Source organism: Danio rerio, chromosome 4 (genome assembly GCF_052040795.2).
Source record: "Danio rerio strain M-AB ecotype USA chromosome 4, GRCz13ab, whole genome shotgun sequence".
Taxonomy (NCBI): Eukaryota; Metazoa; Chordata; class Actinopteri; order Cypriniformes; family Danionidae; genus Danio; species Danio rerio.
The window spans coordinates 7,127,501-7,146,557 of record NC_141024.2 but is presented as its reverse complement, the minus strand read 5'-3'; the positions used below and the strand labels follow the sequence as shown (position 1 = coordinate 7,146,557).

At 33.5% G+C, this 19,057-nt stretch overlaps 1 protein-coding gene and 1 long non-coding RNA gene across 3 annotated transcripts in view; one reads left to right on the top strand and one right to left on the bottom strand.

Moving 5' to 3' along the window:
* tmem168a (transmembrane protein 168a) overlaps nucleotides 1–19,057 on the bottom strand; it is a 72,019-nt gene that overhangs the window by 41,540 nt on the left and 11,422 nt on the right. For both annotated transcript variants that reach the window (XR_015481634.2, XM_087245556.2), the window contains exon 3: nucleotides 16,035–16,579. The gene's annotated coding sequence lies outside the window, so the exon portion shown is untranslated. The remainder of the gene's footprint in view (nucleotides 1–16,034; nucleotides 16,580–19,057) is intronic.
* Nucleotides 4,805–9,887, top strand: LOC148679916 (uncharacterized). Its single transcript, XR_015942105.1, has 3 exons — nucleotides 4,805–6,390; nucleotides 6,483–7,249; nucleotides 7,297–9,887. It is a non-coding gene; the product is annotated as an uncharacterized LOC148679916 (long non-coding RNA).

Here is a 19,057-nt window from a genome sequence, read left to right as displayed (position 1 = left end):
TGTGTTTTGGTCATTTTCTTTCGATGTGAATGTTGTAATGTAAAGCGAGGTTGTAATCCCTATATCTGAGCACTTGGATTAGCTGGTCGCATTGCGCAAATGTGTGCAACCCCTCCTCCATTCCCCCCGCAGCCGTCCAGAGTGACCTTACACTGTCGAGCAAAGTGATCAAGGGTTGATTCAGGGCGCCTCCACTCACGGGCACACATACGGATGTTTTTTTTTTTTTCAGGACAATCACAAGCCTCTTCATCCCCTCTAGAGCTGAAAATAGACAGACTCCATCAAGGTGCACAAATCAAGCACTTGGGTAAAAGTACAGATTTTAACTCCAGTAAAAGTGCTTAAGTGCTCCATGAATCGAAATAAAGACATTGCTTGTTTTTTTTGATGCACTCAAGTGTTAAAAGTATTACTGTACTTTTTGATGAGTGAGTCATTCACTGTAGACTTGCTCTGCAGATCATGTGAATAAATGAGTTATTCATTATTTAGAGACTCACTCTGAACAAATCATTTGAATCAATGAGTCGTTAACAGTAAACTCACTCTGAACAGATCATTTGAATCAACAAACCATTACCTGAAGACTCACTTTGAACAAATCATTTGAATCAATGAGTCAATAACTGTAGACTCGCTCTGAATGAATCATGTTAATAAACGAGTTAAAAACTATACTCACTCTGAACAAATCATTTTATTCAATGAGTTATTAACTGTAGACACACTCTGAACGAATCATGTGAATAGACAAGTGAAAAACTATAGACTCACTCTAAACAGATGATCTGAATCAACAAACCATTAACTGAAGACTCACTCTGAACAGATGATTTGAATCAACAAACCATTAACTGAAGACTCACTCTGAACAAATCATTTGAATCAATGAGTCAATAACTCTACACTTCCTCTGAGTGAATCATGTGAATAAACAAGTCAAAAACTGAAGACTCACTCTGAACAAATCATTTAAGCAATGTATTATTAACTGTAGACTCACTCTGAATGAATAATGTGAATAAACGAGTCAAAAACTATAGACTCACTCTGAACAGATGATCTGAATCAGCAAACCATTAACTGTAGACTCACTCTGAACAAAACATTTTTAACAATGAGTTATTAACTGTAGACTCGCTCTGAATGAATCATGTGAATAAACAAGTCAAAAACTATAGACTCACTCTGTACAGATGATTTGAATCAACAAACCATTAACTGTAGACTCACTCTGAATGAATCATGTGAATAAATGAGTTGAATACTATAGACTCACTCTGAACGAATCATTTGAATCAATGAGTTGTTAACTGTAGTCTCACTTTGAGCAGATCATTTTAAAATTAGTTGTTATTTAGAGACTCGCTCTAAACAAATCATTTGAATCAATGAGTTGTTAAATAATGACTTACTCTGAACAGGTCATTTGGATTAGTGAGTCAGTAACTGTAGACTCGCTCTGAGCATATCAATTAAATAAATGAGCTATTTGGAGACTCATTTTAAACAAATCATTAAATCAACAAGTCAATAACTGTAGACTTACTCTGAACAAATCAGTTTAATCAGTGATTCATTTACTGTAGACTCACTCTGAACAGATCATTTGAATCAGCGAGTCATTAACTGTAGACTCACTCTGAACAAATCAGTTTTATCAGTGATTCATTTACTGTAGACTCACTCTGAGCAAATCATTTGAATAAATGAATCGTTAGTTAGAGAATATCTCGGAATGAATCATTTGAATCAATGAATCTACAAATCAACGAACAAATCATCGAACTCTGAACCGATCATTTAATTATATACGAGTTGTTATTTGAAGACTCATCCTGAATGAATCATTTGAATCAATCAGTTGTTAAATGTAGACTCACTCTGAATGAATCATGTGAATAAATGAGTTGTTATTTGGAGACTCAATCTGAACAAATCACTTGAATCAAGGAGTCAATAACTGTACACTCACTGTGAACAGATCATTTGGATTAGAGAGTCTATAACTGTCGACTCACTGTGAACAGATCATTTGGATCAGTGAGTCATTAACTGTAGACTCACTGTGAACAGATCATTTGGATTAGTGAGTCATTAACTGTAGACTTGCTGTAAATGGATCATTTAAATCAGCAAGTTGTTGACTCATAAACAGATTTAATCAAATCTATTAATCGTTCAGATATGATTAACTGACAGGATTCAGCTTGAATCAGTTCACGAATCAGACACTTCTATCGATACTTAAGTTTCTGACTCGATGATGATTTCCCAGTTCAAAATAACTCAGAAATTCATGAAAAAAAATGCAATAAAGTTCCAATACCTCAAGTTTTGAGTTACATATTTTATCGGAGCAAAAACACCTACTGTCCACCATTGATCAAGCCAAGTATTCAGGCTATCTGAGACCTGGTTGCAAAAAAAGAAAGAAAAGAAAATCACTTTCATCACCCTAGGCACAAAAGCCATTAACATGCTTCATTTAATTCGGCTGCAAAGTCGTAAAAGTGCTTCTTCCTTTGCAGCCATTTCCATTTAACTGTTTGCATGTGGAATGCGACAAACGTCCCAGGATGCAACTTGATGCAATTTATTTTCCTCTGATTTATGAAGATGCTCGATGAGGTCATATACATGCTCGGTAAGATTGCATCAATCTGTGGAAATCTCGCTTGTGAGTCAGCGGCGCACAAGGGCCAGCAGATTTCGCCCTCCTTTTGTCCTCATTATCATGGGTCCAACTGGCAAAGCAGGCCAAAGTTTCCTAAGATGTGACCCACTTAACGGTGCGCTTTTGAGACAGAGCAAATATAGATGCGGGCAGCTTGCTTGTGGGCTGAGTCATGATATGGATTTGGAAGTGATGCAAAAATAAAAGGAGAACAAATAAGACAACAAAACAAACAGACGGCACAAAACACATCCAGGACGGCAGCACTCCTAATCAAGGTGATGGATGCGCGATGTAAAACAGAGCTATACTATACTGTGATATCTGCAATGAAGCAGAAAAGCCAGTTCACTGTAGGTAGGCAGGTTTTAATGTCGCTTTGCATCATCATAGCAATCAGTTATTAAAGTAGCCTAAATATATATGTTTTTGGAAGGCTTGGGAGCATAAAATGTTTGTTATTTGACCGAAGGCGTTGATAAGATTATTATAATATAATTTTATAAGGTGTTATAAATGAAAGGCGCTTTATTATTGTCATTACACTGTAAAGAATATCTAGGCAGCAGTCTCTGGATTAGATTTTTGCTGTTTAACATTTTTTTATTTTTGATTTGTTTATTTTTATATGTATATTTATAGGCATGAAGTGCATCATGGGACCTTGATCATTTTTTGTAGACGTAAGAAAGATAATTTTGTTTCATGATTTTTTTGATGCAATTTCACTCTGCAATTTAACAAAGTGACTTTATTGATATTTTAGTATAATATAATATAATATAATATAATATAATATAATATAATATAATATAATGTAGTGTAATATAATATAATATAGTGTATTATAATGTAATATAAAATAATATAATATAATATAATATAACATAACATAACATAACATAACAGAACTTAATATAATATAATATAATATAATATAATATAATATAATATAATATAATATATAATATAATATAATATAATATAAAATAATATAATATAATATAATCTAAAACAATATAATATAATATAGTGTATTATAATGTAATATAAAATAATATAATATAATATAATATAATATAATATAATATAATATAATATAATATAATATAATATAACATCACATTACATAACATAACATAACATAACATAACAGAACTTAATATAATATAATATAATATAATATAATATAATATAATATAATATAATATAATATAATATAATATAATATAATATAATATAATATATAATATAATATAATATAATATAAAATAATATAATATAATCTAAAACAATATAATATAATATAGTGTATTATAATGTAATATAAAATAATATAATATAATATAATATAATATAATATAATATAATATAATATAATATAACATCACATTACATAACATAACATAACAGAACTTAATATAATATAATATAATATAATATAATATAATATAATATAATATAATATAATATAATATAATATAATATAATATAATATAATATAATATAATATAATATAATATAATATAACAGAACATAACAGAACATACCAGAACAGAGAATCTCAGAGATGGGTTGTGGCTGGAAGAGCATCCGCTGCGTAAAAACTTGCTGGATAAGTTGGCGGTTCATTAAGCTGTGGCGACCCCGGATTAATAAAGGGACTAAGCTGAAAAGAAAATGAATGAATGAATAAATGAATAATATAATATAATGTAATGTAATGTAATGTAATGTAATATAATATAATATAATATAATAAAACAGGTGTTATTAGCGTCATCTACAACACCAATGCAGACAACATTTCACTTTAAATGATTAAAAACATATATAAAAATCCCTTTTTCAACATCGCAAAGTTGTTCAAGGAAACATCAAGGTCCCGTAATGCAATTCAAAAGCATAAATAAATGAGAGGGGGAAAAAAGAATCACAAAGTATGGACAACTTGCTAATTTATGGATATTTTATGCATGACAGCCCAGTAGCTGCAGCAGAAGAATGACACATACCTTCCTGTAGTCCACCACTGTTGTTTTAGTTCTCAATTACTTGTAAAAAACTATAAAAGGGATTTTTTTTTTGTTAGTTTTTTTGTTTTTTGTTAGTTTACATGATAATAACCCACAGGAACACGGGGAGAACATGCAAACTACATCACGGAAATGCCAACTGACCCAGCCAGGGACTCGAACCACCAACCTTTTTGCTGTGAGGCAATACGTGCTTACGACTTTCTTTACATGGAAACCCAACGTCGGGTCAAATATGGACAGACCCAATGTTGGGTTCATTGTGTCAATTAAATTGATTACATTTATGACCCAACTTTTGGGTTTTGTCCATATTTAACCCAAAGCTGGGTTACAACAGCCCATGCAATAAATGCAATTTACCAACATGCAATAAAGCATGACTTCTAAGAACGACATCAAAATAAATGACTGCTCACCCTTGATGAACTATTAAAACTAAACATAAACAAATCCAGAATAAACGTGCGCGGCAAACAAAGTATGCAGACGATGTTCCCTCACAGGCTGCTGATAACCCGGGGCTGTCGATATAAGAGACTTTCAACCATAGCCCAGCTTTCTGGGATGGCAGAAACAGTGGGAATGACTGATAACAGATGAAGTGATTACAGGCCCTCTCTGACAGACTGAGATAAAGAAAATAGTGAGGGAGGGAGAGACAAGGAAAGAGTGCAAAAAATAATGCTCCTCTCCAGGTGAGCTCCTATTCTAGGACATCTTCCCAATTAAATCTGCTCACTTGTTCCACAGCCTGAGGGAATCGATGCACAAATTTGTTTTGGAAAAGCATTTGCGGCGCTCGTCCATTTGTCTCTTTCGCTTATACACCCTACTTTCCATCTTGGTAAACTATATAATAGAAAGAGTTAACAAGCTGGGTCAAAAGATTACTTTATGACTGGCCTGCCGAATGCTGGCGAATTGAGGGAAATTTATGGGCCGTAAATATTTCTTACCGACCATGAAACTGTATTTTGCAGCATCTCATCATAAAACAGTCGCGTCCCGGTGACAGAGAAATATTTCCCTTGTATATTCGCTGGCAAATAGACCGGGTTATTGTTTCAAACATTATATATTAACCAATCTGGCTGTGCTCTCACCTGTGTGATGCTGCTTTAATACAGCTGTTCAATAAACCCAGCCAAAAATCGAACGGACATGTGAATATTGTGAGCTGGCACAAAATGTTGCCAATTACTTTGTCTGTTTTTCTCCCACTTAGAGATTTCTAAATGAAGCCGAGCTTGTTTAACCACAACTCTGAGCAATGCATGGTAGTGTTTCAACAAATGAGATGAATGAATCTGTTTTGGTTAACATCTCTTGTGTGTTTTCCGTTCAGCCTTTTGTTATATCTTGTAACTGAATCATCGTTATTTTGGTTATTAATTTGTCTCCACCTCCGTCATTATCTTGTTTAGCTAACTATTTTTTAATTTTTTTATATTAGATTCTATCCATATATTTCCATGCATCAGATTTCTATAAGGGAATGTTTTTTAGTTTGTTTATTTTGACTCTCAAAGTAATAGTAGCCATTAAATGCAGACTCACTTTGAACAAATCATTAGAATCAGTGAGTCATTAACAGTAGACTCAAACTAAACCTATCATTTGAATCAGTTAGTCATGAACTGCTGACTCCCTTTGAACTAATCATTTGAATCAGTGAGTCATTAACTGCAGACTTACTCTGAACAGATCTTTATATAAGTGAGTCATGAACTGCAGACTCCCTTTAAACAAATCATTTGAATCAGTGAGTTATTAACTGCAGAATCAGTATAATCAGTAGACTCAAACTGAACATATTATTTGAATCAGTTAGTCAGGAACTGCAGACTTTCTTTGATCGAATCATTTGAATCAGTGAGTCATTAACAGTAGACTCACTCTGAACAAATTATTTGAATCAGCGAGTCTTGAAATGCAGACTCCATTTGAACTAATCATTAGAATCAGTAAGTCATAAACAGTAGACTCACTCTGAACAAATTATTTGAATCGGTGAGTCATTAACTGCAGACTCCCTTTGTACAAATCATTTGAATCGGTGAGTCATTAACTGCAGACTCCCTTTGTACAAATCATTTGAATCGGTGAGTCATTAACTGCAGACTCCTTTTGTACAAATCATTTGAATCGGTGAGTCATTAACTGCAGACTCCTTTTGTACAAATCATTTGATTCTGTGAGTCATTAACTGCAGACTCCTTTTGTACAAATCATTTAAATCGGTGAGTCATTAACTGCAGACTCCTTTTGTACAAATCATTTGAATCGGTGAGTAATTAACGGCGGACTCCTATTGAATGAATCATTTGAATCAGTGAGTCATTGTCAGTAGACTCAAACTGAACATATCATTTGAATCAGTGAGTCATGAACTGCAGACTCCCCTTGAACTAATCATTTGAATCAGTGAGTCATTAACAGTAGATTCACTCTGAGCTGATCTTTTGAATCAGTGAGCCATGAACTGCAGACTCCCTTTGAGCAAATCTTTTGAATCAGTGATTCATTAACAGTAAACTCACTCTGAATAGATCATTTGAATCAGTGATTCATTAACAGTAAACTCACTCTGAAAAGATAATTGAAATCCTTAATAAGTCTTTAATTTAAGGATTACAGAAAGATTTATTCACATAAATTCAATTAAACTGTGCATACTCTGAGGGCAAAAAAATAAACAGTTAATCTGCATTCTGGGGTGAACTATTCCTTTAATTTTTAAGTGTTTAACATTCACATTTGCATTCAGTGATAGTCAGTTTTCGATTCGGTGGTCAAAAAACCCTCATCTTATCTGGAATCTCAGAGGAGCTCTAACAGTCAGGGATCACAAAGCTAGTGATGCAAAAATCCATCTCACAGCTAATGCTGAGACAGCTTATGCAAATAATACACTTTCTCTCCTCATTCATTCCCCAATGACAAGCCCTTCACCCCTTGCAGATGTTTTCTTTGCATTTATTTATTTATTTCTTCTTGAATTTAATATATAAGACAGCATCTGTGAAGTTAAAGCCTCAAACTTTCCTCAAACTTCACAATACTCCAATAATCGAGAAAAATATCAAGTCATAAATCCTAATTTGCTGCTGACAGAACCCCTTTATGCAACATTACTAGAGCCTGTTAATAATAATAACAATAATAACACCAATACACCAAGCGCACTATGGAAATATCCCTTGCTAGATGCTAATTTTGCTAATCGCAGTCGTTGAGTTCAATTTTGGTCCCATTTCCTCCAAATCAGCAACAACTATATTAAGCCTATTAGAGTAAATGAACACAATGAAAAATGTGCTGAACAGAGCTCGAGTACACTTAATGCATTTGCCCCGAGGCGTCCCAATTCACAGATTACTACTGCAAACTATAGCCTAAAAGTTTGGGGTCGGGATTTTTATTTATGATTATGAAGAAGTCTCTAACTAAGGCTGCATTTATTTATTACTGCATTGAGAGTTGGAAGTGTGTGTTGGTATGCAAACACATGCGGAAAGTCTTCAGACACACACAGGGATATCACAACAGCTCGAACATTTGTTCTTGTAAAGCTCAAAGCCGCATGGATTATAGAGGCAGAGTAACCCGGTGACAGCCTGCTGTTTGGATTGGGATTTCAACATGCTAATTGGCCACGCAAAGTTGGCGTAAGTGGGTGATGAAGAGGCTGAGGGTTTGGACAGCTGTTGAGGAAGAAGAGGAGGGTGAAGGAAAAGCAAAGGCCGAGATAAAGCCAAGCACGTGGGCCGGGACAAAAGCGCATGTCAGACTCCCGGCAGCCTGTTGACTGAGATAAGCAGAGCTGCGACTCGAGGAGGCGTCGATTCGCCACCTACAAAAACTCAATGGCACCGTTTGTTTTCATGAGACATGTCTACACATCACATTAATTGGTGCTTCTTTATTTACGGAAATTTTCATAGTGCTTAATTTTTAATGAAACAAACAAAATTAAATTATTTGAAGGTCACATTATAATTGCTTTGAAAAGTTCTTTATTAAATAGTCTATATATAGAGAAAGCAATTATAAAAGTAATGATAAAACAATTAGAATGTGACTTTCCTTTTTTTCATTTTATTTTGCTTCATTAAAAATGAACTCATCCATTCATTAATTTCTTTTCGGCTTAGTCCTTTTATTAATCTGTGGTTGCCACAGCGGAATGAACCGCCAACTTATCCAGCACATGTTCTACGCAGCATATATCCTTCCACCCGCAATCCATCTTTCAGAAACATCCACACACACTTATTCACACTCATACACTACGGACAATTCAGCCTACTGAATTCACCTGTACCGCACCTGGAGGAAACCCACGCGAACGCAGGGAGAACATGCAAACTCCACACAGAAACGCCAACTGACCCAGCCGAGGCTCGAACCAGCGAGCTTCTAGCTGTGAGGTGACAGCACTCCTTACTGCGCCACTGCTTCGCCTCAAAATGAACTCCTAAAGATTAATATTGCAGTTATATTACTGTTTCATTATATTATATATACTGTGTTTATATTACTGTAACTACACACTGTTAACGTAACAGTAATATAACTGTAATATAAACGGTATTTTACTGTAGGACAGTTATGCAGTTACTACTGTGTTTTAAAGTTGCATTTATATTTTGCAGTAGAGATATATATACTATTGTTGAGTCGATAGACAATGCCATCACAATGCTGAGCCGGCATCCCACCCTCGTCGCAGCAGCAACCCGCTCGCAAAAAATACACACTTAGGCCCCGTTTACACGAATACGTCTTAGTTTTAAAATGGCATTTTAGAACGAAAAATAATCCACGTCCACACTGGCGTTTCATCTAGCATTTCTGAACAGATCTCCGTCCACACTACACGCACATCACGTGACCACACACACACTCATGCGCTGCATTATATCCGCACATCTGAACTTCAGGCAGTCAGCAAATGCTTTGAACACAAAACCTCAGAGAGCAGTGCACGTCGGACAGCTTATCAAGGATGTACCGCTGGATAGTGTCTCACTATAATTGTTAATATTTATTTAATCTTGTCTCTATCTAGCGACTCTTTGGTCTTTGGAATTGTACTTAGTAATTTAAGCAGAAACCTCAAATACTGTTGGTTGGTTGTGCACCTTTTTATCAAACAAGTTTATAGACGCCGTGATAACAACACAGATCACTCTGCCTATCCATGCCACAGAAAAGTGACTGACAGGTGGTCGTTTGTGTGTAACTTATCTTAATTTATTTATGATTTGGTTATAGGTAAAACAAAGAGCATGCATGTCAGGTAGTTAAAACGGTAGGCTAAAAATAATTAATTCATAATGAATTAATTAGATATTCATGAATAATTAATTCATGCCATCGTCCATCATGTTTCACATTAGACATCGTATGATGCCAAATTGGTCGACATCGCCCAACCCTAATACATACAACTCTGTAAATTCATATACAGCAAGATAAATGTTTCTGTAAATGTCAAAACGGTATTTTTGCTGTATTTTATTTACAGTAAGTTACTGGCGAAACTGCTGCCATTACGTTATTGTAGATGCTACAGGAAACTGTAAACGCATGGTTTTCCCCAATGTGATTTTAAATCATTTTATTTATAATACTTAATAATACTTTAGGAATATAAATACAGTAATATGAATACAATATAAATACAGTAATTTAAATAAATACTGAAAAATAGCACTGTATTGTTTATTGTGCAAAGCTGATATCAAGTTATTATTAGTTATTTTTTTACACAACGATTAATAATTTTGCAACTTATTTTATTAAGCTTTCTGTACTTGGTTACAAAAATATGTAAACATAATGGATATATATATATATATATATATATATATATATATATATATATATATATATATATATATATATATATATATATATATATATATATATATATATATATATAACACGGAGACATTGAAATTAACTATATATATATATATATATATATATATATATATATATATATATATATATATATATATATATATATATATATATATATATATTTTTTTTTTTAATATATATATTTTTTTAAACATTGTGCTTTCTATCTGATCTGCTATCTTGTTGAAAAATAATAATTTAATCAATATTTTAATGATATTAATAAATAATGATTGATATAAAATATTAATGATAACAATAATTTTATTTATTATTGTTATAATAATAATAATAATAATTATTATTATTATTATTATTATTATTTAATATGTTCCCACTCTCTATATCAATTGTTATTGTGTCTAAAATGCTTATGATTTCAAATAAAAAGCAAAAAAAAAAAAAAAAGCTAAAAAAACATGAGAAAATTTTCGAAACATTGCAGTGAACATTTTCTTCGCCAGTTAATGGTTTATATTAACATTGTGACACTAGTAAAGCAGAAAGGTTGGCAGAAGAAAGCAAAAATAAAATCTAATTACAGTCTGGAAGCTTTACTGTAAGCTTCATTATGATATCGGCAGGAACTTGCAAATTTAGTCCATCATCTGTTGACACAAATTAAAAATTTTCTATATTGTTGTCTTTCGAAACTTTTTCTCAATCTTGCCGTTTCATACTAGTACAGCAGAGGTCGAATAATTCTTTATGAATAAGTAAATGATTTTACAGCTACTCCTCATTGCACTTTCCATTTGTTGATGTACGATCAGACTCATTGCACTCGGAAAATGGCAAAGCTCAATTCCCACTGTTTGCTTAGGAAATGTGAGCCACCGTCCATATAGCCAATTAAAATGAACAAATTCAATCCGAGTGCTTCCGCGGAAATCATCTTCGTAATGATTAACAGCTCTAATGTTTATGTTGGACTTTTTCCACTGCTGTGGTTTCATATTTGTCCAGGGCAAGGTGGCGGCAGCAGCTAAAGAATTTATATGCATTAATCACATTTTTTTTTTCACCATAGCTTGTAACGAAAGTCAAAAAGAGACAGTCTCCTTCTTGTTTATTTTTTACTCCACTCTGTAGAATATTTCAATGATACATAAAACAATTTAGGCATATCATATAAGCTGTGCAATACTCCTACAATTGAATAACAGCTTTGTTTATATATAACCATATTAAATATGAATAAATTTGTGAAATTGTAATTATAAAACTGTAAAATCCTTTTGTGTGAGGTGCTGCTTCCTTATGCTATAGATTCAAATCTAAAGTCTAACTTTGCACTTACTATTAGGTATTAAATGTAGCATCTATGGTAAATGGTAATGGTAAAAATACATTATGTGACATAACAAAAGTGGAATGAAACAAATGGTGATGCAGATTCTATGGAGATACTGAGTACTGCATTGCCGGACAGACCTATAAGCCAATGCTTGCATTGTTCTAGAATGTTTGCTATAATATACATAGCTACCTTTCAGGTACACTTTAAAAAAAATAATTAATTTTACGGCTTATTTTCAGCACCTGGGGTGCCGGAAATAAACCGTAAACTAATGATCATTATTTACAGAAATTTACTGTAAAATATATTACAGAATTAAAAATTGTTTTCAGAAATTTAAATAAAAGTACATTTCTGTAATTTAATGTCCATTATTTTACAGTAAATCTTTGTAATTTAATGTCTGTTATTTTACAGTAAATTTCTGTAATTTAAAGTCCGTTATTTTACAGTAAATTTCTGTAATTTAAAGTCCGTTATTTTACAGTAAATTTCTGTAATTTAATGTTCGTTATTTTACAGTAAATTTCTGTAATTTAATATCTGTTATTTTACAGAAAATTTCTGTAATTTAATGTTCGTTATTTTACAGTAAATTTCTGTAATTTAATGTCTGTTATTTTACAGTAAATTTCTGTAATTTAATGTTCGTTATTTTACAGTAAATTTCTGTAATTTAATGTTCATTATTTTACAGTAAATTTCTGTAATTTAATGTTTGTTATTTTACAGTAAATTTCTGTAAATTAATGAACCTTATTTTACAGTAAATTTCTGTAATTTAATGTCCGTTATTTTTCAGTAAATTTCTGTAAGTTAATGTCTGTTATTTTACAGTAAATTTCTGTAATTTAATGTTCGTTATTTTACAGTAAATTTCTGTAATTTAATGTCCGTTATTTTACAGTAAATTTCTGTAATTTAATGTTCGTTATTTTACAGTAAATTTCTGTAAATTAATGTCCGTTATTTTACAGTAAATTTCTGTAATTTAATGTCCGTTATTTAACAGTAAATTTTTGTAATTTAATGTCCGTTATTTTACAGTAAATTTCTGTAATTTAATGTCCGTTATTTTACAGTAAATTTTTGTAATTTAATGTCAGTTATTTTACAGCTAATTTAAATTATTTTTCATTTGTTTTTCCTCCACCCCAGCTGCCGGAAATAAACTGTAAAATTACGGATTTTTTTTACAGTGCAAGTACTTGCCTTTTTTGCCTTGTAGAAGAATCAAACATAACTTTACCATGAATATTTTAGGGCACACGTTAAAGGTGTGGTAAGTACACCAAGTGGTTGAACGAGGTATTGCAGTACAAATAAAGAAATATTAGATATGGCGTTTTCCTTCTTCCGACTTGATGCACATGCAGGTTGCTAGATTTATGACACCAACAGGAGCTTTGATAAAAACAAAACGCTACAGGCTGATTTTCTTAAAAAGAGGAGGAGCTACTCTATGCCCTGCCCTCTCTTCATTTTTCAGTTGAAGTTTCATGAAATACCTGATAAAAAATGTACATTTTAAATCACTACATGAGAACTTTAAAATACATTTAAAAGAACTTAACTGCCACAAGTGTTGCTTAAAAAAACAGTTTCTGAATTGTACATATAGTCCCTTTAAAGTGCAAACCATCTTAATGGTGAGCAGCTTGTTCCCTGTTGACAGCCGGAAGCTTTCTCATCAAAAGGGACACAAGAGCAGATTGTGCTGATAAAAGCCACCGTAGTCCTGCGACCAGACGAGGCCGGAGCAGAGGTGGCCACCCGGCTGCCATGCCACGCAGCCTTTGAAAATGTGATTCAGCTGTTCGCTTCTGTCTGCTCGCATTAATCTCTCTCGTGGAGAGACCAGATTCTGCGAAAAGACACATGTGTACACGGAAAACAAATTTGGAGTGCGCAAAAGCTTTCTGGGAAAAATAATCTCATTCCCAGGGAAATTGTGCTAGAAACAAACCAGGCAGCAGGTTTACTGCACTTTTTGCTAATCGAGGAAACAATCGCATGTGGATTGACTTCCTTTGAGTGTGTCCACATTTAGAAGTAGGTCAGGGTCTTTTGAAGCCTAAATGACTGCTCAGGATTTGTTTTTCAAAAACAAATGTCATTTAAGACCCTTAAAGCTCTTTTACATGGCAAAACCTTCCAGGATCGTGGCACCCACGCGTGCAGAAACGGTGCCAAGGTAATGCATCCGATTAAGCTGTATCTGATGTGAGCTGAGCTCATTACGCTCTAAATATGCGTCAGATAAAACAACATCACATACATCGATTTCATATATCCTTATTTTGATAATCCGTTGAGTCAGATACAAGTAAACTTTTGTGGGTTACTGTGGTGCAGCTTTAGCGTAATGTAGTGAGGCCTATTTTATATTCCACAATACCTACTGCAATATTTATGCACTATCACATTAAATGAATTCAAATTAAATGTTACGTCCCATTTGCTGCACCAAGAGAGGTTAAAATAGCATCAAACTTTTTGCAAACAATAAAGGATAAAGTTTTTCGTCATGGAAGGAGGTCAGAGCCATTTTATATACTTGGAAACTTGGCATCACTTACATCACATATCACTTACAGTGTTGTTCAGTGTGTCTTGTTATGTTTTTAATCAAAGTATCAGATCGTTTGTAATAAAACATTTAGGTTGCATTGACCACTGTCTTGATGATTTTAAAGTGCTTAAACATTGTAACATGATCATTCTTTAAAACATCTTGTTTTGTAACAAAAGTATGTTTAAACGGGATATAATATAACACATACATTTGCATTAGTCACATTTTTATTGTACTTTTATTTAATTTTTAAAATATGCTATTACTTGCACCCTATCTACGTCCACTGTGTGAAAAAGAGCAGCATGACCATTCTTAAAACTTCTTCTTTGTATTGCAAAAAAAGATGAATAGGTTCGATTGTGGGTAAATGACTTGAAATTGAAGACTTGAAATTAATAAAAAAAATAATGTGAATATTTTATAAACCTCTTTTTATTTTATTAAATTAACCGACCATGCTTTTATGCTGTGTTTTGTTGTTGTTGTCTTTTTTAAAGAGCTTAACATTCTTTGAACCCCATCTATTGTGTGTAAAGAAAATCAGCAAGCTCATTCTTCAAAACCTTTCCTCAGACTAAAGTTGAGTGAATGACGAAAGAAATGTTTGTGGATCCATTTAATAAAGTGGTAATGTTATCGAACACACAGTATTAATAATCCCAAGTTGTGACTGACAAGATTAGATGAGTGTGCATTCTTATGTTATATAACCTTTATCTTTATAACCTTTCATGCCTCTCCATGATTAATAGTATTTTGGAAATGCAATAAAGTAAGCCCCTTTTTGCAAATATGTATATTTATAAATGTATATACAGTTGAAGTCAGAATTATTAGCCCTCCTTAATTATAATGCCCCTGTATATATTGTATTCCCCAATTTCTGTTTAACCAAACTAACAACACATTTCTAAACATAATAGTTTCAATAACTAATTTATAATGACGGACATCTTTTATCTTTGTAATGATTACAGTACTTACTATTTGACTAGACATTTTTCAAGATACTGTTTAGATTGAAGTGCAATTTAAGGGCTTAACTAGCTTAATTAGGCAAGGTATTTAGGCAAATCATTGCATAACAAGGATGGGTCACACTTTATTTTGGTGGGCTGTTTGTTGAATTTAGGTTTTTTTTAAAATTTTATTAACAAACTATTTTGGAAATCGCCATTGTCCCCGACCCCCTGGGTCATCATTTGGGAAATATTTAAAAAAGAAAAAAAAATTCACAAGAGGGCAAATAAGTTTAACGTCAACCGTATATGGGAGACAAAAAAGAAAGAAAGAGAAAGAGAGGGAGAGAATGACTGGGCTTTGCAGCAATCTGGCAGCCTTCCAAGGGCACCGTTACATTCAGTGAACAAACAAAATACTGGTCAGCTAAATATAACATTTCCCTTCATGAGCAAGCCTCAGGAAAGAAAGAGAGAGAGAGAAAGAAAGACAGATGCAGTACTGCAGTAGAACATGCCAACGTGAGCTGGATGCTGCAAAAAAACTCACCTGAGGTGCTGGCAGAGGTCAGGCTTGTCCTTTTTGCACTTTGCACACCCTTCCAAAAGCCTTTCAGACTCTTCTTTATTAAGATTTGATTAAATTCTCTCTCTCTCAAAGCATTGAAACAAGAGTTTGCATGCTGTGAAAGATTAATAATTCACATTGTAGCCAAAGCTATGGGGACTTGTAAAATTATTAGGCGTTGTTTTTTTTTATTAAACTGAGTTGGGCAGTCGTGCATTGTAAAAATATTGGCTTGGGATAGAAGCTGCTGCATTGTTTAAATCTAAGAGACTCAAAAAAGCGGCGCATGTTTATCATCATTATTCAGGAAGAACCCTTAACTCGCCTGCCGAGGATTTAAAGCAACTTTACTTAATCCGTCTTTTGTCTCGGTGGGAAATTTTAAAGAAACGCCAAAGACTTTTGGAGAGAGAGAGAAAGAGAGAGAAGCCACGTCTCGCTAAAGGCTGTGTTCTTGCTCTGTGAAGAATATGGCTCCGGAGAAGGTCATAAGTAGACAGGGAACACTGCCTGACTGGAGTGTGTGTCTAGGAATAAAAGACAAAAAAAAATAAAAGTGAAAGCTCGCACCTAAATCATCAACAAGAAACTCAAATAGATTGTGACTGGGTTGGAGGATCTTGAGGGCCTTGGTTGCCGAGCTAATGACAGTTCTTTGGGTTTTTTTAAAGAGCCATGGTGTCATCCAGGGCTGCTGGTGCAGACCGCTGTCATTTTTGGTGTGTTTTGCGAAATCTGATGTGAGTTTTGGTTGAAGCGATTGGCTCTACCTGCCAAAAATGTTTTTGTGCAGAAAGGTGTTATTAATCCAAATGCAATCAGACTGACAACTGTATGAATGTTATTGCATTTTATTACTGCAGTAAGTATAGATTAAGTACTAATCCTATTTTTGTATAATATATTATATACGGTATTCCAGTTATTCAAATGGTTGTGACGCAAAACTTTAAAAAGAATTAACGTTGTGTGATAAATTACTGCCTTTAAAACAGATGATAGATAGATAACTTGATTAAATAGATAAGTAACTTGATTAAATCTTGGGGTGAAAAGTTCAAAAAGTCTGTACAGATGATTGGATAAATGATTGGTTGGTAAGTTTGTTGGTTGGTTTTTTGGTTGGTTGGTTGGTTGGTTGGGCGGTTGGATGGATGGATTGACAGGTGAAAGGATTATTAGTGTGGATAAATGGATGGATGGATGGATGGATGGATGGATGGACATATAGACAGATGTTTGGTTATTAACTGGATAGATGGATAGATGGATGGATGGATGGATGGATGGATGGATGGATGGATGGATGGATGGATGGATGGATGGATGGATGGATGGGTGGGTGGGTGGATGGATGGGTGGATGGATGGATAGATAGAAGGATGTTTGGTTGTTGATTGAATGGATGGATGGATGGACGGACGGACTAGATAGATATATAGATGGATAGATAGATAGATAGATAGATAGATAGATAGATAGATAGATAGATAGATAGATAGATAGATAGATAGATAGATAGATAGATAGATAGATAGATAGATAGATAGATAGATAGATAGATAGATAGATAGATAGATATAGATAGATAGCGGACGGACAGACAGATTGCTAGATGGCTGGACATATAGACAGATGTTTGGTTTTTGATTGGATGGATGGATGGATGGATGGATGGATGGATGGATGGATGGATGGATGGATGGATGGATGGATAGACATATAGACAGATGTTTGGGTGTTGATTGGATGGATGGATGGATGGATGGAAAGATAGATAGATCAGTAGAAGCACACCAATATAATTTACAAGCTTTGCTTTTATTATATATATTAAATATAAACACATTCAACTAAATTTAAAAGCCTTAATTGGATGATTTACATAGCTTGAAGACAGATGGCGAACACTGTTATTATGAAAAACCTTCTATAGTAATAGCTTTAAGATTACTTGATATTGTTTTATATTTGGTTATTTTATGCAATAATGTTATGTAATAAATATCATTATCATTCACATAAGAACACTAGATTCATGAGTGGATGCGCAGAAATACAATTTACAAAGTTATAAGGTTTTGTTGTTGATTGTGCATGCATGTAGATGTACAGTCAACTTGAATGCAGTAACTTTGAATGAAAGCAAAATACATATATGTAATGTAAATGTATGTAAATATATTTCTCTTAAGGACAAAAATGAATCATGGGAAGGTTTCACATGACCTTTTCTGCATGTAAAACAGACATTGGTTTACAACAAAGGTGATAACTGTATTGAAACATAGTCCATTGTTTTCTGAGCAAGTAACCCTTTTAAGCCAGTTCTCAGATAAATCAATTGTTTTATTAAACCAGTCAGTTTACAAGCACTCACTTAATAACTTAATATGGAAATGTCTACAGTTAAAGATACCCAGCAGGCACGGGACGTTACCATGATGTCAGATTGACGTTGCACCCCAGTGTCATAGTTATTTGCAAATGAAAATCGAGTTGACGTCAGAACCCGATGTCAGTGTCTAACGTCCAACCTTATAAAACCAAATAACAACGTCTAATGTTACAGCTTGACACTGTGTGGACGTTACCACTGTGACGTCTATCAGACATTGGTTTTTTGGTTGGGTTTAGTATTTGACTTCAATATAATTGACTTGATTTTGGTCACTTTACAACCAAACCTAAAATCAACCAAATGTCAATGTCATTTACAGTCATTATTGCGCGTCAAAATAACATATAGGATTGATCGCATAAATATTAAAAGTTCTTCGTGGAACCACTGATGCCAATGATAAAACCTATATTTTTAAGAAGATAACAATGAAAAATAAATCTGCAATAGATGCTACTGCCTACAAGATCAAGAGCTGTGAATGATGTACAGTAGTTCATTCCATCCAACCTCATCCCATAAAAACCCAGTGTCACATTGCCCTTTGACCCTGTGGTGTTAGCAATCTATCCATGCATGCATCCATAAATGCTTCAGGGCAAAA